This window comes from Mytilus trossulus, chromosome 5 (genome assembly GCF_036588685.1).
Source record: "Mytilus trossulus isolate FHL-02 chromosome 5, PNRI_Mtr1.1.1.hap1, whole genome shotgun sequence".
In the NCBI taxonomy this organism is placed as follows: Eukaryota; Metazoa; Mollusca; class Bivalvia; order Mytilida; family Mytilidae; genus Mytilus; species Mytilus trossulus.
Window position 1 is genome coordinate 37659087 of NC_086377.1, and position 23225 is coordinate 37682311.

Genomic DNA, 23225 nt, shown 5'->3' on the forward strand with positions numbered 1-23225 from the left:
TACGAAAGGAGCGTAAAGACAGAGCAAACGAAACTTGAGGATGAAGATGAAGATGTGTTGATAAGATCTGTATACGTAAAATGCATAAAACTTAAATTTTCTCGGTAAAAAGTCACTTACTATTATTCTCTTTCAAAACTGCCATTAAGGAAACACGCATTAAAATACCCGTTTGGAAAAAAAGGGGGGGGGGGGGGGGGGTCTCAACGGAAGTTCCGGGAACGTTCGGCCTGATATATATATATATATATATTTAGCCGTCATGTTAAGAATGTAAATTATTTGAATTAATATGGGGAAGTTTGTTGAAATGTTCGCCGATTATGGCCAGATAATTGTTTTCCATTGATTTGTGCCTAATAAACTTTTGAGCTGCAAAAAACATCAGTTTCTTTTAAGGGAGCTACCATTGGCATTTGATTTTTAGGGGGGGGGCGGGGGCTAGGATAAAATTTGAAAAATAGGCAGGACAGGAGTTTTGAGTTAAAAAAAAGGCAGTATGACACACTTGCAAAAAAAAAATAAGACTATTTTGGTAAAAAAGTCCGGATAAACTAAAAAAAAAAAAAGCAGGACCGAACATAGTGTAGCGGTTGACGTTCTTACTATTATATTATACTTCCGGTCGGGACACTTTCTTTGGTCCCGAGCCCGGTCGGGTCTTTTGTGGGTACACTAACAGCTGCGCGTAGTCCCGAGATAGCCCGGATTATATACGTCATACTGACGGCTGCTAGGAAAACCCTGGGAAGTTGGGAAAACTATAGATTGATGGTAAGAACGTCGACCACTGTATTTAAAGTGTATGGACACCAATAGATAGAGCTTTACTAAATCATCAGAACTTATAAATTACTTATTATCTGATTATAATATCTCAGAACCAGGGAAACAGGAAACAAGACGGGAAACTATATAGTTACGAACATCACAACTTTCACTCCCGTTACATTGGGGGCTCGTCCACGGGATATTTGGTCAATAATAAAGGAAACAAAAGCTGAAATGGCTTTAAATAACTCCTTTTTTGGGAGTATTAGCTCAGGAATAAGCGGGTTAAAACAACTATTTACACCAAGTTTTCGTTCAAACTCGGAGGCAGTCGAGACGAACAATACGTCGTCAGTTGAACATGAAATGTCACAAAATGATAATAAGAACATTATAATTAACAACACAGAAAGGCACTTACCTTCAGAGAATCATTCCTCTGGTTTAATACAATTCCTCAAATGTTACAAGTTACAGTCCGGGAATTCAAAATGAACCATTTGTTCATAGTACACCACGTACTGTGGTCGACAATTTGTCAAATACACTTGAACACACTTCATGTTATACGAATAAAGGAGATCTTGACCATGTATACGGTCCACAAACACAATCAAAACAGTACAAGTCGGACATAACAAGCCAAAATGGCTTAAAAATCAATCCAAGCACACGAAAACAGGACCCACATTCGTATGAATATTACGATATATCGGACAGTAATGTTAATCCACATGCAATAAATTACACAAATAAGAATCAGAATAACCACCAGGATGCTTATAGTCACAATCAAACAACAAATAGGCAAGCAAATCCTGGTTTATTCGGGACAGAACGTCATTCAAATTCATTTCCAGAGGCAAACGCTTTTGTTATTGGAAATGACGTCGTAACGTCAGATGATCACATGACAAAATCTATTGGTTACGGTATCCAAGTGGCAACATATGGGGAACAGGTGCGTGGTTCTGGGCAATTTGTAAACAACAGCATATCAAACAAAAATCATACAGACAGAGTACATGGATTTGATAACGGAGGAATGAAAAATCAAAGGCACACTTATGAAAACAATACAATGCTTTTCAGCCCATATAAATCTTGCAATAATATGAATCAGAATTTTATTTCTGAAAATAGTAATACAGAAAGGGAAAATGGTTTGAGTTTTTCTCAAAATAGAGCACACATTTCTCCAACGGTACACTTCAGAGAAAACAATTCAGCTCAGTCTGAAAACGGAAATTTTAATAATTCTCAGGTTCACGGTCAAGGTATGTTTGCTCATGGTAACAGTGGTACATACGGGGGCGATAAATCCTATAACCAGTTAAGAGAGTACGGAAATAACACTGTTAAAACTAACAGAAAATTAAAGGAACCGGATGTATTTGACGGGCAAAGGACCGAGTGGCCGGACTATATATGCCACTTTGAGCAGGTAGCTCAATGGAATAGTTGGTCGGAGAGCGAAAAGGCCGCACAGTTGGCCATGAGCTTACGCGGAATAGCTCAACGGGTACTCAGTGAATTGACAGCGGATGCACTGTGTCATTATGACACACTTAAAACATTGCTAATGCAACGGTTCTGTCCACCAGAAAGGGAAACCGCATATCGGTGCGAATTTAGAAATAGAAAACGTAATCGAGACGAGACAGCCGCCGATTATGGGTACGCTTTAAAACGGCTAGGTAGTCGTGCATTTCCTACAATTCCCGTGATGATGCGCGAGAGCCTCGTTGTTGAACAATACATTTCAGGACTTGGAAGCGCCGAACTCAAGCGCCATGTGCAGTTTGCACACCCGACAACATTAGATCGAGCTATTTCACTAGCCGTAGAGTTTGAAGCTTTCGAGGGCGCACAAATTTATCCCCGGAAACCAAAGGACTTGGAGGAATTGCCAGTTTTGGCTCTTACAAATTCAAAACGTGAAGTTGAAAACAGGTTTCAGGAAAACTCTAAAATTGAGAAACTAGAGGACTCAATCAGAGACGTGCAATTGTCTCTTAAGCAAGTCATTGATAAGATAGATAAGACTCCGAACCGACCGAATAATTCAGGCCGTCCTGCACATAGAAATTTCAGACAGAAAAAGGTAGTAAATTGCTACTACTGTCAAAAAGAGGGTCATTATATACGGGATTGTCCAGATCTACAAACGCGAGGATCCGTTTCTACACCATCAGCCGGAAGCCAACCACAAGAACAATCCGCTTTCAATAATGGACAAGCTGATCATTTAAACTATCTGGGGCTGCACTCGACGCCGACAGTACAGCCCACTCAAACAATTTAGGAAAAAGGCCATCTAGCTTGAGGCTAGCCGCCATTACGCAACATTGTTGGTTTGCTAAAGTTTTTATTGATAAATTTTGTATTGATATGCTTGTAGATACTGGTTCTGCAGTAACATTAATTTCTAAAAATGTATATGAAAAATTGGGTAAAATTAAGCCGAAACTTACAGAAGTGTCTACGATTTTAACTACCGCGGATGGAGAACCTATGAAAGTTATGGGTGCTAGCGACCTACTGTTGAAATTGAACAATCATGGATTTATTCATTCTGCTATTGTTGCAGATTTAGGTAATATAGCAGGAATTTTAGGATTGGATTTTCTATCCAAATATGAAGTCAATATTAGGGCTAGTCAAGGAACTTTAACGTTTCCAAATTTTACAGTTAAACTTTCGATTGATTCGGACGTTCAGGCTACGTGTGCACGAGTACAGCTTGCCGACACGATAGAGGTTCCGGGAAGGGCCGAAATGTTTGTCCGAGGAAAAATAGACGCGGATCTTACAGGAAATGTAGACAGCATTTTGGAGCCAATCGATGGTTTCCAGGGAGAAAAACACGTGTTAATACCAAAGTCGGTCGTTCAAACATCCGACACGGAAGTCGTGTTTTCGATTTTGAATCCGACACCTCATGCCGTCATATTAAAAAGAAATTTAACGGTCGCCTCATTACAACCAATCAAGGAGATAATGGAAGACAACTTCCATCGACCGACGTCGTCGACGGAGAAGTCGATTAAAATTCCAGAACATTTACAGGCACTCGTCGAGAACGTATCCGACAACTTGACCTTTTCACAAAGGTCCGACATAGGAAAAGTTATATCTGAATATGCCGACGTTTTTGTCGGACCCGACGGAAAATTAGGAAGGACAGACTTGGTCGAACACTCTATTCGTACAGAAACCGACAGACCTGTAAAAGTACCACCTCGACGACTACCGATAAGCCAACGTGAGATAGCAGCGGCCGAAATAGACAAAATGTTGAAAAATGACATTATCGAACCCAGTCATTCACCTTATTCGGCACCGATAGTTTTGGTAAAGAAGTCGGACTCGACGACGCGCTTCTGTGTCGATTATCGTCGCCTTAATTCAATGAGTTTAAAGGATAGCTACCCCTTGCCGAGAATCGACGATTCACTAGACTCTCTGTCGGGAGCGAAATTTTTCTGTACTTTGGACCTTGCACAAGGATTTTTCCAGGTAAAAATGCGTGAAGAAGATAAGCCAAAAACAGCGTTTGTCACATACAAGGGCTTGTACCAGTTCAAGGTAATGCCATTCGGGCTCGCCAATAGTCCTAAAACGTTCGAACGGTTGATGGAGTTAGCTTTGACAGGACTACAATGGGAACGGTGTCTTGTCTACATAGACGATGTTATTGTCTTCGGGAAAACGTTTGAGGACTCCATAGACAATCTTAAACTTGTATTTGACCGATTTCGCAAAGCAAAACTTAAGCTGAAACCGTCTAAATGTAAATTTTTCCAGGACGAAGTAAAATATTTGGGACACGTGGTGTCGGCCGACGGAATAAAGTGCGATCCCGAGAAAATAAATTCGGTTAAAAATTGGCCAGTTCCGGAATCTGTTTCCGATGTACGTAGCTTCCTAGGAATAGCTTCCTATTACAGGAAATTCATTGACAAATTTTCGACTATTGCGTTCCCACTTACGCAACTTACGCGCAAAGATAAAAGATTCATTTGGGCTGATGAATGTCAGGAATCGTTCATGACGCTTAAAAATGCTTTGATTTCAACAAAGGTACTTGCTTATCCCACGCGCACAGATAAATTTATAATTGATACAGACGCTAGTAATTTCGGTATGGGCGCCGTTCTCTCTCAAGTTCAAAACGGCGAGGAAAGAGTAATTGCATACGGGAGTAAGACCTTTTCTAGGTCTCAAAGGGGATACTGTACGACTTACCGAGAACTTCTGGCTGTGGTTACTTTCGTTAAACAGTTCCGCTATTATTTATCGGGATGACACTTTTTGCTTCGCACAGATCATTCTAGTCTTACATGGTTGAAAAATTTCAAAGAACCCGAAGGAATGGTAGCGAGATGGTTATCCTTGCTCGATACGTACGACTTCAAAATTGAACACCGGAAGGGTACTTTACATGGGAATGCCGATGCCTTATCACGAAGGCCTAGGCGCCGTTGCAAACGCGATGAATGCGAACAATGTCAAAACGGATCAGAATGTGAAGTTAACGTAAACGCCATAACCAGATCACACCTTACTCAATCGGATGTTGGTACTTCGAAGACCAATTCAACCGTTGCGCCACAGGAGGTGGACTTGAATGATCGATCAACAGACTACCCGGGAGATAATTGTCTACAGACAAGGGCGACCAATTCGAATTGGTTAGGACAATGGAGTTCGAATGAACTTGCTACAGAACAGCAAAATGATGTTGCTATACGTCAGATAAAGCAATTGATTGAAACACACACACAAAAGCCAGAGATTAAAAGTACCAATCAGGAATTTAAATTGTTAATGAGACAATGGCAATCGCTTAAGGTCAGCAATGGCCTACTTTACAGAATTTATGAAAACGAGGATACAGGTCCACATTTTCAACTAGTCACACCACGTACAATGCGACGCGAAATCATGCACCAGTTGCATAACGTCCGGACAGCAGGACACTTAGGACGCGAGAAAACGTTGAATAGGATAAAGGCCAGATTCTACTGGCCAGGAATGACCGACGACGTCTCCCAATGGTGCCAATCTTGCATGTCGTGTCAGAAAAGGAAACCTGGTCCAGGTCTGGGCAAATCGCCTATGCAGCACTGTACATACTGTGTATGGACCCATGGAGTGCATAGCAATCGACATTTTAGGTCCGTTACCGATAACAGACGACGGAAATCGGTATATCATGGTCGTCGGGGACTACTTTTCCAAATGGAGCGAGGCGTATGCCTTACCACAACACACCGCCCAGACAGTCGCAGACAAACTAGTTACGGAATTTATTTGTCGCTTCGGTACCCCGACACGGATTCATACCGACCAAGGACCAGAATTTGAATCCCACCTTTTCGCAAGAATGTGTAAGCTACTCGATATAGAAAAATCAAGAACAACGCCATACCACCCCCAGTCGGACGGAATGGTGGAACGCTACAACCGCACTTTGGCAATGATGCTAGCGATGTTTGTCTCGGAAAACAAGGATGATTGGGATGATCATCTTCCTTACTTGTGTATGGCTTATAGGGCATGTCTGCATGACAGCACGAAATGTAGTCCAAATCTCTTAATGCTAGGAAGGGAGATTTCGCTTCCAATCGACGTGATGACAGGAAACACTGTATTCACACCCGAACTAAATTGTCCAAATACATATATCGAATGGATACGAGAATCAATGCAGCATTCGTTTGACTTTGCACACGGAAATTTGCAAAGCAGTTTTTGTCGACCAAAGCAGTATTATGACACCAAACTCAAAAGTCGAGATTACAAGGTTGACAGTTTAGTATTTCGATGGTACCCACCAGAAGCTAACCAAAAGCTGGGACTCGGATGGATCGGACCGTATAAAGTGATACGCAAGATATCGGATATAACATACGAAATCGAACGGTGTGCCGACAATAAACGGAAAATTGTCCACGTAGACCACTTAAAACCGGTCGTTTTACCGACAGAATTAAATGAAACCGACGCTCAGGAAATGGACACTACGGAGTTAAATGAATCTACGGTTGATATCGAACTTTCTAATCACAACATCGACGATGCAAATGACCACAGCTATCAAAAAGGAATTGAGACGGTGGAGATGAATTCTCCAAAATTTAGTAGGACCGGGAGGCTTATTAAGCCACCAGTTTTGTTTTCTCCATATTAAAAGTATTCAGGATTATATAGCGTTTTACGCTTAAAAAGGGGGGAGGTTTTAAAGTAGATAAACATTTAGGAAGTCATTTATTGACCTAGAGAGGTCTGCAACTGGACAATGTACTATATTTATGTAAAAAGAGGCTGAAACTCGTTATGCGATGCAATTCAGGTACACTCGTTAGGATAGGTATTATGGTTATGTATGTATTTACATTATTTTTATTGGAAACCATGGGCAAACACGCTTTCGGTTGTGTATATTACTAACATTGAACCTAGATACCAAGGTTGTTCCGTAGCCACGTACTTGTGGGGTACTGACAAGACTATATATAATGGTCGTAGGGATGGTTTTTACGGACTATTATAAGCATGTTGTTGCTTTAAATAATTAGTTAAGTGTACTGGATGAAACATCTTAATGCGAATAACAGATAACTACAATGCTTTATATTTTGTTTGCTTTCAGCTGATAATGTCTACAGAAGAACCACTGAATATAATGGCAGAGGATGAAATTTTCGATAATGAAAAATTTATAGAATTCTATTATTCAACGGACATGCGTTGTCCAATCGCAGATTGTGACTTTGGGGGGAGGTTTTTAACAAAGACAAAGTACTCCAGGCATTGGGAGGAGAGGCACATATCATCTGTGCAGAAATATGAATGCCCGATTCAATACTGCCGCAGTGTTCTGAGGAGAAGGTCGGACATGAAGTCTCATATAAAATTTATTCATGGAGAAAAGAATGATACCAGGCTTGAGGAGATCACACTGAAGTCCAGAAAGATAATTGAACACAGCAGGAATTTCATCAACCCTGGATTCTTCATATTTAAGGGAAGGACGCAAAAGAGTGTAGACTCTTCAAAACCCACCACATCTACCACAGTAACTGCTCCTAACATATCCACTTCTGCAACCACATCTACCACCGTATCAGCTTCAGTAACTTCAAAGGTTTTAGCCACCGCATCTCAAGCCAGTGTGACATCATCTGTTGTTCCATCTCCTATGGTCATTTCCAAGGTATTAACATCAGCCTATAACCTAGATGATGATATCCAATTCAATGTTCACATTCCATCCTGTCTGCCAGTCACCTCTCATGGTATTTCTACAACTGCACCTAACCCTTCATCAGCTCCAATTATCTCCACCAAAACCAGAGTGAGTATTGAGGATTATCGAAATAGACCTGCCAGGGAAAGCCACCTACCAATCTTTGAATCTCTAACCGCTTCAATGGACAACTCTTCTCAGACCTGTGGCATGGACGTAAAGGAAGTTTATATTCCTCCTATACCAGAGACCATCGATGATATACAGGAGCATATTCGCACCTTGTGCGATCTGATGGATAAGATAGGCAGACAGAGGGAGGCAGCGAAGGGCAAGCTGGAAACACTTAGGAAGGAAGGACCGTCCCTGCAGAAGGAGAAAGAGTTGAGAAGAAAGCTGGAATCAGAAAACAGGGAGCTCAAAAGACAACTGTCGGAAGTTAAATGGAGGGAAAACTTGTTCCCGGCCGAGATGGAATCTTAGTCATTTGATAGTCGTCAATATTCATGCTGCTTTACTAATTCTAAACTTGTGAAATTCGAACATTAACCATTTATATATCTATTTTTCGTCAAACATTGTGTTACTTCCATCACGATACATTGAATTCTGTATGCTGTTACTCGTCATGCTCGTGCCATGTGTTTATTTTAAAGATGAACTGTTTATTTAAAATGTGACAATAATCACTGTATTTGATTATACTTACCGTTTACACCTAGAACGTTGGATAGTGATGAACTGTGTATGCAGAGATCGATATAACATTGAATTTTCTTTTATTGATGAACATTAATTTATTACCAGTTTTAAATTGTTAATTGTTGAGTGCATGTTTTTAAATTATATTTTGTACCTTCTTGGGAACTAATGTGCATTGGCTGTTGCCCATTAGGTCTTAAGAAGGGGGGAGTGTAGCGGTTGACGTTCTTTCTATTATATTATACTTCCGGTCTGGACACTTTCTTTGGTCCCGAGCCCGGTCGGGTCTTTTGTGGGTACACTAACAGCTGCGCGTAGTCCCGAGATAGCCCGGATTATATACGTCATACTGACGGCTGCTAGGAAAACCCTTGGGAAAACTATAGATTGATGGTAAGAACGTCGACCACTGTATTTAAAGTGTATGGACACCAATAGATAGAGCTTTAATAAATCATCAGAACTTATAAATTACTTATTATCTGATTATAATATCTCAGAACCAGGGAAACAGGAAACTATATAGTTACGAACATCACAACTTTCACTCCCGTTACAATAGTCCAGATAATCATGCCGTCTTCTGAGTATCCTGACTTTTTTACAATAATTGTCATCCTGCCATTTTTTTTTGCCAAGTTACTCATCCTGCCTTTTTTTTTACTCAAAATCCTGTCCTGCCTTTTTTTTCAAATTCCATCCTAGGCTTTTGACAGTGTCCACAGTCTGAAGATCAGCTCTGTTCTTAAAATTTCAAAATAAAGAAATACAAGGCAAATTTTATAATAAATATATATACTGCATGACATGTACTCTAATACCTTATATTCATTTAAATATCAAAATATGTTTACCAAGCCTTTTCTTGATAATCAGGGTGTCAAACAAGGTGACAGTTTAAGTCCAACTTTATTTACTGTAAATTCAGAAATTATTGCGAGGTTTTGATTATTGCGAAAAATGCGAGACTTGTAAACGCAATAATTTAAACTCGCATTTTGAAATCATTGATATGAATTAAACAGGATTTTTCTCAAAATCATTATAATTAAAATCGCATTTAAGTCTAAAATGACAAAATCGCAATAATAAATGCACGCAATAATTTCTGAATTTACAGTAATATATTTGTTGATGACATAGAAAAATACTTAGATACAAACTTAACTAGTGCAGTTAATTTAAATGGTCAAAAAGTGAACCATTTATTGTATGCTGATGATTTATTATTGATATCGGAATCTGCAGATGGTCTCCAGAACTCTCTTGATTCTTTACAAAAACATAATTCTGAATGGAAACTGGACTTGAACCTTAAGAAAACAAAAATTATAATTTTCTCTAAAACTAAAAGTAAATTAAAAAAACTTTTACTTTTATTACAGTTCTAATGCAATTGAAATTGTTGATTGTTATAAATACTTAGGAGTTGATTTTCATAGCTCTGGAAAATTTATACAGGCAGTGTCAAGCCTCTCAGATAAAGCTAAAACAGCATATTTTGCATTGAAGTCAAAACTACCATAGTGAAAATTTGTCTGTTAAGACTTGGCTCCAGCTTTTTAATTCAATGATAACTCCTATTTTAACTTATGGATCAGAAGTATGGTTATCAGAATTCAAACCAAATTTGGAAGCATTAGACAAAACACAAAACTCCATATTTAAAAACATACTTGTGGTTCATGGAAAGTCTTCCAATCTAGCAGTGCGGTGTGAATTGGGCACTTTACCCATTCGCATTAAATGTTATCAACTTATGTATAAATATTATGAGTGTCTCAATAATATTGGTGAACAGTCTGGTGGTCCGCATGAAATTTTCAAGGCTGCTTTTGAAGTGGACAAAACTCTCACAAATAGAGAAAATTCATGGTCTTATAAACTATCTCAATTAATGAAATATATTGCAATACCCTTTAAAAAGCATTGTTATAGTAATTTCAAACAGAAACTAGAAGATTTCTACAAAAATAAAATTATATTTGAACTTTCTAAAATAAAAGATGAACACTGTGGTAAACTTTTATTTTTTAGTAAAATTTAAACAACAAGAATATTTAAATTTTAATATTCCTAAATACCTTTAACCCTTTCCTCCATAATGACGCCTTTTGACGCCCCCCCCCCCCCTTTCTCAATAATGACGCCTTTTGAGTTTGTGTAGTACCTCAGTTGAAATACTTTGACTACAAAGTGTCTGCAGTTGACTTAATAAAATTGGTATCCATTATGAAAAGGAATTTCATAGGAATATATATATCCGACTTAAATTTATTTGATGAAATAGTTGTTTTTAGCAATGCCTGAATACTTTAAAGCATATGTTCAGCATTTTATCAAAAAAATCCTATGCAAATCAAGTATGCAAAATAAAAAATTCAATAGAGGAAAGGGTTAATTGAAAATAACTCACTAAATTAAGAATAATGCACACTCATTAGCAATAGAAACTGGGAGGTATGCAAGACCAAAAATACCATCTAATGAGAGATTTTGTAAATTTTACACAGGAAAAATTGAAAATGAGATTCATTTCTTGATTGAATGTCGGCAATATAACAAAATTAGATCTAAATATAAAATTAATGATATAAATTTAAATAATTTGGATGAAAATTTTACCAAAATGTTAAATCCTTTGTCTGAAAAGGAATTAAAATCTATTTGTATGTATATTGAAGAAGCTCTTGATTTGAGAGACCACCATACCGTTTCATCAGATAATAATCCTTGACAGTAGTTTGTCCATATACATATATATATATAAATATCTTATATTGTGTGTTTTAAGTAAATATATGAAAATCTAGAATAATACTGAAATATAAGTCTATGGTATCAATATCAGTTTAGAATGTATTTGTATACATAGAATTGGCTTGACTTGAATCTTTATTTCATTTGTGTGTTGTTTTAATATTATAATTATCTGTATTTGGATCACGCCTCTATTGAGCTCTTTCCAATAAAATATTGAATTGAATTGAATAAACAGGAATATCGGGAGGGAGCACTTATACATATAAGGTGTCAGCTGGGAACAGTATATTTAATACATGTACACATGTTCTCAATGCATTGTCGGATCCTTGCCCCCCCCCCCCCCCTTTCGTGGGAAAAAATTGGTTTATCAGAGGCGGATTTATCATTTAGGATGGGGGGTCCAGGGGGCCTTCCCCCCACTTTTTTGGAAAAATTTGGTTGCTTATATAGGAAATCACTGAAGCGTGACTGGAGCGGCCCCCTCTTAGGTCAGTCAGTGGGCCCCCACTCATGAAAATTTTTGGATCCGCCACTGTTTATATATAGGGAATCTTTGAAGTATGACTGTATCTTAAATTTCCATTATTATACAGTTTTCCATCAGAAGCTTTATTTTGGCTAGCATACCAATTGCTAATATATTTAGTGTGAATTAATTTGCTAGATATGTTCAAAAATTTATATTGTCCGAAATGTTTTACTTCTTGTTTAATTTCAAAACTTTTTCTACTAGCAAATGAGAACTGGCAGAAGAAGTTATGTTAGATTTGTGAAGCTCTTGGCTGCATTTATAAGCATCTTTCAATAGACTGAATTCAGTTGTAAGATTTTCAAATCTATACCAGTATTTTACAATTGACTTTACAATATCATAATGTAAGGGGAAAAGACTGAAGTGGGGACCCCCTCTTAGGCAGTCTATGGGCGCCCTCTTATGAAAATTTCTAGATCCGCCATTGTTTTCTAGTTTAAAAATATGTAAATAGGTGTTGAAAATATTAAGAAATATATTAAGTCAACAAATTAAAAAGAAAATGTGGTACACTGCATGATTGCCAATGAGACAACTCACTATTATGTTCTAGATAGGCAGAATCAGGGGGCCCTGTCTGACAACACCTTTTGTTAGAAAAATTTAGTTGATTGTATAGGGAATGACTCGAGTAGGGACCCCCTCTTAGGCAGTAAAAGGGTCCTCTCTTATGAAAATTTCTAGATCCACCATTGATTTTTAGTTTGAAAATATGTGAAAAGGTGTTGAAATATTCAGAATATTAAGTCAACAAATTAAAAGGAAAATATGGTATACTGTATGATTGCCAATGAGACAAATCTAGTCTCTAGACAATAGACCAAATTACATTAGAAATTAACAACTTTAGGTCACTGTATGGCCTTCAACAATGACAAAACCAGACACTACTGTAAGTTACAATAAGGAGACTCGAGGGTACATGTATAAAAATTTAAGAGAAAAATAAACATTTATTTTTTCATTTCAAAGGAGTAGATTCAGTAAGACCCCTTTTTGGCCCCAAAATATATAGTAGTTTTATAAAATTGTGAAAATGTAATCCTTAAGCTATTTATTGGAAAGTAGCATGCTTCTGCTAAATAAATATAGGATGTTTTTGACAATACAATGCATAGATCAGGTACTAGCATCATTAAGTTATGCTAAATTACTGAAATCTTCAAAATTTTAGATTTTTTGGTAAATTTTAGACGGTTTCTGTCTTAAATGAAAGTGTAAATTTTCCCCTTACATTATGATATTGTAATTATTCGTGTTCATTTATAATATTGAAATGTTAAATATACCCCATGCAACGAGTTGCGGAGGGTATAATGTTTTTGACCCGTTCGTCTGTCCGTCAGTCCTGTTTCTTGTCATCACAACTCCTTTCAAACCATGCATCAGAATTTCATGAAACCTTTTCAGATAATAAGGACATACTATGTAGTTGTGCATATTGACGGGAAATTGCGATTCAATATTTTTTTCTAGGAGTTACGCCCCTTTGAACTTATTTACTTTAATCTACTACTGCAACAGTTTGTCATCGCAACTCCTCTCAAACCACACAACAGAATTTCACGAAACCTTTTCAGATAATAAGGACATACTATGTAGTTGTGCATATCGACGGGAAATTGCGATTCAATTTATTTTCTTGGAGTTACGTCCCTATGAACTTATTTACTTTAATGTACTACTGCAACAGTTTGTCATCTCATCTTCTCTCAAACCACACAACAAAATTTCATGAAACCTTTTCAGATAATAAGGACATACTATGTAGTTGTGCATATTGACGGGAAATTGCGATTCAATTTTTTTTTCTAGGAGTTACGCCGTTTTGAACTTATTTACTTCAATGTTCTACTGCAACAGTTTGTTATGGCAACTCCTCTCAAACCACACAACAGAATTTCACGAAACCTTTTCAGATAATAAGGACATACTATGTAGTTCTGCATGTTTACATGTTTTACATGTTTAAATGTTTCAATGAAAACCTCTTGTTTCACCATTGCTGTGACAGAGGGTTACTTTGTTGTTATTGTTTTCTGTTATACCATTGTATCCACAAAGGTTTTTTTTCGGAATAAACTTGTAAACTTGCATATCGACGGGAAATTGTGATTCAATTTTTTTTCTAGGAGTTACGCCCCTTTGAACTTATTTGCCTCAATGTACTTCTGCAACAGTTTGTCATCTCAACTCCTCTGAAACCACACAACAGAATTTCATGAAATTTTGTAGATAATAAGGACATACTATTTAGATGTGCATATTGGCAGATAATTAATTTTTCTTATACAATTTTGTTTTCTTACACTTATTTAATTTCTCCAATGACAATGTGGGGACGTGGGGTATGTGAGCGTGCTCACTAAGGTTTTTTAATTGTATTTAATGATAATACATAATATATATACATGTAAAGGTTGAGGATGAACACAGATGCGGCCACTTTCAATTTTTGACAAAAACCATCAGAAAAGTGACATTTTTTGGCAAATTCAATAGATTTTTCATACGAAAGCTTGATTCTGAGCGTTTTTTAATGACTCAGTCAGTCAAAATCTTTCACATTAACTAATTGAATCAATTGAAATAGACAGTTAAGAGTTTAAAAAGTGTCCAAAATCTTTAGTTAGATGAATTTGAAATTTGAGGCCAAAATCGGAACCTTACCTACTCCTTTTATTCATGTTATTTGTTACTTTATCATATGGTACAAAAATAATTTTAAAAAATCAACTTTTGATGGCCTCAGATGAATTGTAAAATGTAGATATCATTAAAATTGCTCAAAATTATCTCCCTTTGGCATAAAAATGACATGTTTGGAACTCATGGGTGACCTTAATTTTGTTATTATTATTTTCAATTAAGCTGTTCTTAAACTAAACTATTGTAAAATTTGAGTGATTTCTGTAATTAAGTTCTCTTATTTCGGTATTACCTCTATTTCTGCTATTAGTTCAACAGAAAAAAGGTACCTTTACAAAAATGTATGCTTCTTTCGAAGGCAGGTTGTGAACGGTGACCCCATTTTTTTTTTATTAAGTATAAGATTTAAGTACGTTTATCATTTTTACAGAAACATTTTTTCCTTGTAGATGTTGCAGATACATTCATACAAATGATGTTGAAGAAACAAAGAGAAAAGGAACTTGGACTGTACCATTTTGTTTGCAGCTTCTAAGGTGAAGTATACTTATTTAAATGTTTTGTAAAAATAAGAAGATGTGGTATGATTGTAAATGAAACAACTCTCCATGAGAGACCAGTGAGACAAAAATTAACAACCATAGGCAACTACATCCTTCAACAATGAGCTATACAACGTCAAGAACTTGAAATTACCAATGAACAACTTAGGGCCTGATTTATTAACAAAACATTGAACGATAAACTGTTATGATATACAGCAACAAACTACTGAATTACAAGCTCCTGAATTGAGACAGACGCATGGAGTTTGTAAAACATTAAAAATGGTTGCTGGCACGAAACCCTCCTTCTAACCTATGACAGTGGTGCAACATTTCAACTAGCAAACTATTAAAATCATTTGAAAAGGGCTTAATTCTAAGATCAATACAAAGTCAAAGCACAATAAAAAATCCTAAAACAAAAACACATGAAATACACATCTGAGTTACTGAAAGCATGTTCTAATATTTTATCCTTGTCCTTACACAATGGGCTGAATTTCTCTTAAGGGCATACTGTACAGTTTTGATCCTGTATTTACAAGTTCGTGAAAATTTGCATATAGGCTATTTTTTACCTGATTAAATCAAATATGTAATAAAAAATATACCTTCATGTGCTACTTTTTGAGAAAAATTAGGTCGAAATTTTGTATATTTGCTTAAAATTCAGATATGTGGCCGTATTTTCTTTTTTCGAAAAAAAGACATAATTTTTTTGTTATAAAAGATAAAAACAAATTGTTTTTTGTTAAAGTCATATGAAACGAGTGAGTGGTGAAAAATAATGTTTGTCCAATTCTTGAACCAATGGATGTATACATTCATAAACTTAGTCCTATGTGCACGATTTTATCATTATTTTCGCAAATATATCATATAATCGCCAATTTTTTTCTCTCTCTGTTTGTTATGATTGAACAAATATGGCTGCTCATTAAATGCCGTGATTTGAAGCCGAGTTTAACCGATTGTCACCTTATAGTAAACAAATCACAAAAAGCATGGGTATTGAGCACGTGTCTAACATGTATAATCAGATATTTGTTTATTTCAATGACAGATCCATGCGTACTGTGGTCACCAGGGTCCGGTTTCACGAAGCTATCCTAAGACATGTCATAAGATATATCTTAGGACATGTCTTATGATCCTCTTATGACTATCCTAGGACATATCTCAGACCTCGTCTCGAAGCTGTCTTAGGATGATCTTAGCTAAGACATCCTAAACCTGTCGCAAGTTCTTTAAAAAATTTCAAATATAAATATGATTTACGGAAAAAAATCATGTAAATGTAGTGTGTCTAACCATAAATTATTCTGAACGTATTGATCAATATAAATGACATAATTTGCAAAATAAATATAAAAAAAGTAAAAGTCATTTATTTAATGAAATTTTTAATGAAAAATTAAGAAAACAAGAATATAAAATGATAACTTTTTTGGTACAAGTGAGTTGATTTCAATTTCGACTTTATTGGTTATAAAAGGTTAAGGGATAAAATCGTGCAATCTTGATATCAATTATACATCGAATTTACATTGTTGACAAATCATGATAATCCGTCAATCTAGAAAAATTACGTTAAAAACAGGAACAGGAGAATAGATAATTAGATGATGATAAGATATTTTTTTTTCAAAATTAATATAAAAAATAAGTGTAATTTGTATAAATAAACGTATAACTATCCTAAGACCATCATAAGACACCTCTCGCGTTGTCCTAACTTTATGACCAACTTTAAGAGATGTCCTAATTTAGGACCACTTTGTGACACCCACTTAAGACTAAGATATGTCGTAAGACCATCCTAAGACATGTCTTAGTCCTAAGACAGCTTCGTGAAACTGGACCCAGATTTTTAAGAGGAGGGTTACGCTCGGGTCACTAGGCATACTGAAAATATGTCGGCAAATTGCTTGCTGGCAGCAAGCAATTAAAAATAAGTACTCTTCTTCTAAATGTGGACAAATTAAAGAATTTTCCTCAGAAAAAAAGTATATGTACATAAGTTGTTTAATGAAAACTAACCATTTAGTTATAAAAAACATATGCATATATTTTTTTTAATTTGAAGTTTCTTATGACTTTAAATAATCGGTAATTTCTGTATTTTATAAGTATCCTAAAAAATTATGCATTTTTTATTCCGAAATAACTCGTATTTATCAAATGTTCATGAATTGAGGAAAAATATGTCATTTTTGGCTTTATGTTTATCAAAGCATAAATCCTTTATTTACAGTTTTATAAAATTTGGGTCACATAATCTCCCTGCAAATTGAAAGTCAAACAAATTGCTGTTTTGAAAAATGGGGTTCCATGAACTTGTTTTCAAATAAATTCAGTTTGAATGATAAAAATCAGTTGAAAAATGCATTTTTCCCTGGTATGTTAAAGTTTGATGTCGCGAAAATAACATTTTGCATTAGCAACGTCATTACCTCCTCTGTAACTGTATCGTATGCCCTTAAAAGCTAACCTAGACCTATAAATGAATGATTATAGCCATCACTTGATGTCATCTAAACAAATAACATATAGATGGAGAGAAATTTTAGTTTAAGTCGCAAAAATGATCAACAAGAAAAGATCATCAAATAAGTATCATGAATGGTTGAAATTGTCAGTCAACTCCTAATTTTTTAATAAATTAGCCACAGAGTTTTTTGTAAGGTCTAGTTTTAATTAGGATTTTATTGTAGATAAAGGAGGTAAATTTCCTCTGTTGACAAAAAATGGTTGAGGAGTCGGAAAGTTTGACTGAAGATTAAGGATATCAAATGAAGGTAAACATAAATTTAAAGTAATGTTTATATTTGTATTAATACATGTACCTCGAGTATGCATCAAAGATTTATTGGGTAAGATGGTAATAACTGTATGTGAAACAATACATTTTGTTTAAAGTGGGCAGTACATGTATATTAAAACATACCATCAACATTAGCACAACTAAAAATGCAATCATAAAAGCATCTGCAAAGTTCCATAGAAATCTGTGAAAGTATGACACAGTATCCATGGTATCAGTTATTTGATGTCCATGTCATTCAAGGTGGATATTGTGTCATTGGCAATAGACAAATGTCATATTTACATGTACCCACTTTAATCGGAACAAATTTGAGGGAAGTTAACTGTTTAATGCATATGCCATTATGTTTTCTATACATGACTAAATCATCAGAAAACAGTAAACCTTCCCCCAAAATTGCACCATTTATATTTTTGAATTTACTTCTTTCGGGTGTTTGTAGTGACAGAGTACCAGGATGTCTTACCACAGAGAAGGTATTAAAACCTGTTGAAAAAACATAGAATCCGAGTCAAAAGATGATAATGTGAAAATAGACTATTATACCACATCATCTTATTGTCGAGCCTGCAACTTTTGTTGCAGAAAGCTCGACATATATATAGTGTTCTGGGGGCCAGCAGCGGAGTTAGCTGAATTCTTAAAAGCTTTATATTTTAGAAGGATGAAGACCTGGATGCTTCATACTTTGAATATATACCAAGATGCCTCAGGTTACCAAGATTATCTCAGTCACATGTCCAATGTCCTTGACCCAATTTTCATGGTTGAGTGTCTACTTGAAAAAAAAAGTTAAGATTTTTATACGACTGCAAAAATTCTAAATTTGGTCGTATATTGGTATGAGGTTGGCGTCGTTGTCATCCGAAGACATTTGGTTTTCACACTATAACTAGTATAAGTAAATTTAAACACAAGGTTAAAGACTAGAAAAGGAAGTTTCAAATTGATTTTGGGAGTTTTGGTCCGAACAGATTAGGAGTTAGGGGCCAAAAAGGGCCCAAATAAGTATTTTTCTTGGTTTTCACACAATGACTTTAGTATAAGTTAACAGAAATCTATGAAATTTAAGCAAAAGGTTTATTACCACAAAAGGAAGGTTGGGATTGATTTTGGGAGTTTTTGTTCCAACAGCTAAGTAATTAGGGGTCAAGAAAAGGTCCCAAATAAGCATTTTTCTTGGTTTTTGCACAATAACTTTAATAGTATAAGTGAATAGAAATCTATGAAATTTTAACACAAAGTTTATGACCACAAAAGGAAGGTTGTTATTGATTTTGGGAGTTTTGGTCCCAAACAGTTAAGGAATGAGGGTCCAAAGGGTCCAAAATTAAACTTTGTTTGATTTCATCAAAAAATGAATTATTTGGGTTCTTGTATATAATATGTCAAATCTAACTGTGTATTTAGATTTTTTATTTTTGGTCCTGTTTTCAAATTGGTCTATATTAAGGTACAAAGGGTCCAAAATTAAACTTTGTTTGATTTTAACAAAAGTTGAATTCTTGGACTTCTTTGATGCTGAATCTAAACATGTACTTAGATTTTTGATTATGGACTGTTGGTCCAAATCGGGGTTCAAATTACACTTTGTTTGATTTCAACAAAAATGGGGTTCTTTAATATGCTGATTCTAACCGTGTATTTAGATTTTTAATATTTGGGCCCGGTTATCAAATTGATCCACATTGACATGCTTGAAGTCTTAAGGGTCTAAAATTGCACATTATTTGATTTCATCAAAAATTGAATTCTTGGGGTTCTATGATCATGATGATATGCTGTATCTAACCATGTATTTATATTTTGGATATTTGACCATAATAGGTAAATGTCCAATTTAAAATTTATAAGTTTTTTTCTCGCCTTGACGGAGTAAAAAAATGAGACATGGTGTTCCCCGCGGCGGCAGCATCAACAATGTATTAGTTTGTGATTAGGTCAATTTATGGTGAACCACTAGTGGTAGGTCAATGATATTTGGTATGGAGTTGTATAAGCATTGGCATATCTCATTTTCATGGAGATTTTTTGACTCCGCCTCCTTAGTCATGGTCTTTAGACTTTAATAATTTTGTTAAGTTAATATGTATTAGTTTGTGATAAGGTCAGTTCAAGGGGAATCATTAGTGGTAGGCCAATGTTAATTGGTGTTCAGTTTTATAAACATTAGCACATCTCATTTCCATGGAGAATATTTGGCCCTGTCCCCTCAGTCATGGTCTTTTGACTTTGAAACTTTTGCTTAGTTTACATGTATTAGTTTGTGATAATATCAGTTTAAGATGAACTGCTAATGTTAAGTCAATGATATTTGGTATGCAAATTTATTGTTATTTGAAAGTGTTGTTTTCATGGAGATTATATAGCCCCACCCCTGATCATGGTTCATTGACTTTGAAACTTTTAAATAGTTTAAAAGTTAATGTTTGTGTTTAGGTTCGTTTAAAGGGAAATACTTGTTATGAGTCAATGGTAATTGGTATGCAGTTGTATTATATTTATCATTGGCACATCTCATTCCATGGAGATTGTTTAGCCATGTACCTTCAGTCATTGTTCATAGAATTTGAATATTTGCATAACTTACATGTTAAAATATTGCTATTTAATTTCAACATTGCATTATCAAAATTACATGAATATTTGCATAACTTAAATGTTAAAATATTGCTATTTAATTTCAACATTGCATAATCAAAATTACATGAATATTTGCATAACTTACATGTTAAAATATTGCTATTTAATTTCAACATTGCATTATCAAAATTACAAAAAGGCGATACATATCTCTGTGATAACAGTTTATTAAGTGTAAGTTCTTAGACCACATTCATTCTGTGTCAGAAACCTATCTTGTGTCAACTATTTAATCACAATCCAAATTCAGAGCTGTATCAAGCTTAAATATTGTGTCCATACTTGCCCCAACTGTTCATGGTTTGACCTCTGTGGTCCTATAAAGCTGTGCCCTGCGGAGCATCTGGTTTGTAAAGTGAAATTCTCTCTTATTATAAGTAATAGGATAACTATATTTGGTATGTGAGTACCTTGCAAGGTCCTCATGGCTGTCATACAGTTTTCACTTGACCTCGACCTCCTTTCATGGATCAGTGAACAAGGTTAAGTTTTGGTGGTCAAGTCCATATCTCAGATACTAAAAGCAATATGTCTAGTATATTTGGTGTATAGAGGACTGTAAGGTGTACATGTTCAACTGACAAGTGTCATCTGACCTTGACCTCATTTCCATGGTTCAGTGATTATAGTTGAGTTTTTGTGGGTTTTTTTCTGTTTTTCATATACTATTTGCAATACGTCTAATATATTTGATGTATGGAAATAATTACAGAATGATCGTTAGGTGTACATTTCTAGCTGGTATGTGTCATCTGCCCTTGACCTCATTTTCATGATTGGTGGTCAAAGTTAAGTTTTTGAGTTTTTGTCTTTTTATCTAATACTATCTGCAATAAGTCTACTGCTATAATAACTATATTAGGTGTATGGAAATATATTAGTTGTATGGAAGAATTATTAGCTGTATAGATGTGTGCCTTGTATGGTTCATCTCACCTTGCCTGTCCTTGGCCTCATTTTCATGGTTTAGTGGTCAATTTTTAGTTTTTTTTGGTTATGTTAAGGTTATGTTTCAATTGTAATAAAGCTTTATTTTAAGGACTACAAAAGAAGGCGAGACATTTCAGCGTGTGCACTCTTGGTTTTATATTAAACCCTAGAAAGAAGCTACAGATTAATGTTAACTGCAAAATTACTAAAATCCTTTATTAATTAGATCATGTAGATACAGGAAATGAAAATATTTTGAAATCTTTTATCATAAAAATGGTTATGCTTATATATTCAAGTTTCACTAAATTCCAAGAAGGGTTTCCACAAATAACAAGGACTGATTTTCAAAATGATCATCATGTAAAAATGAAGAGATGTGCTAAGATTTCCCATGAAAACTATCTTTATGAACAATGACAGTTCAGTGGTTTGCTTTCAGCCTTTAGCAAAAATAATTACCATATATATTGTAATAAGCTATTAATAAAAGCCCCCCATTGTAAAATGTTAAACAATTAAAAAGGAAAAAACAGCGTCCTGATTTTTATAAGTTTGAAGAATAAAATTGAGTCATATTATGGTATGATGTTGTCGTTAGCGATGTATGTCGACACATATGGTTTCCGGATAATTATATAGTTTAAGCGAATGGATATCCATGAAATTTTACACAAGGTTTAATACCAAAAAGGAAGGTTGGGTTGATTTTTGGGGTGATGGTACCAACAGTTTAGAAATTAGGGGCAAAAAAGAAGCATTTTTGTAGTTTCCAGACATTAACTTGTGTGCCAGTGTACTAATCTCTCTGTAATTGTTCTTCAAGGTTCCATATCACAAAGGGTAGACTGGAATTGTTTAAAGGGGTAATTGCCTCAAACGTTCAGGAAATAGGGGGTCAAAAACAAACATTTTTCTAATTTCCAGACAATATTTTGTGTTTAAGTGTATGGATGTCTTTAAAATTGTACTGCAAAGTACCATACCACAAAGGAAAAGGCTGAGATTAAGTTTTGGGGTAATTACTGAAAGGGGGTTGAAAAAAATTGGGGGAGGGGGATTTTTTTTTCTCATAATTTTGATCAAAATCCAAATACAGACAGTCTATCAAGCTTGAATATTGTGTCCAAACATGCACCAACTGGTCAGTCAAATAACAAGGCTGCGCTGCACATCATTTTCTTAATCATATTAATCTGACATGTTAAAGTTTGTACATTATGAAGTTACTAACCTGTTGATTTTGTGTATTTCAGATTATTATTGAAAAAAGAGCACTTTGAAGTACTAGGAGAATTTGAAAACATCTTGGTGAAATAGTCTGACTGATTATGACAGAACATCAAAAGAAATGCGGAAAAATTACACATCTTATCAAAATAGTACTACTAGAAACTAAAAGCTACTTGCAATTTTCACTGGTTTTGAGATCAGTAACAGTCTGACAAGGAAAGAATTTAATGAACATGATTATGATGCCTCTTGATAAATATAAAAACATATTGACTGTAAAATAATTACCAGTTACCAATTATATCTGTTGTTTACAAAATTTGTTATTTGGAAATATCTGTTGAATGTTTTGAAATTAAAATGTGTTAACTT

General features: G+C 35.1%; 1 long non-coding RNA gene across 1 annotated transcript; it reads left to right on the top strand.

Moving 5' to 3' along the window:
- Window positions 1–8: 8 nt before the first annotated feature.
- LOC134719624 (uncharacterized) lies at window positions 9–23225 on the top strand. The gene is made up of 4 exons (XR_010107634.1): window positions 9–104; window positions 15125–15211; window positions 17935–18018; window positions 22877–23225. It is a non-coding gene; the product is annotated as an uncharacterized LOC134719624 (long non-coding RNA).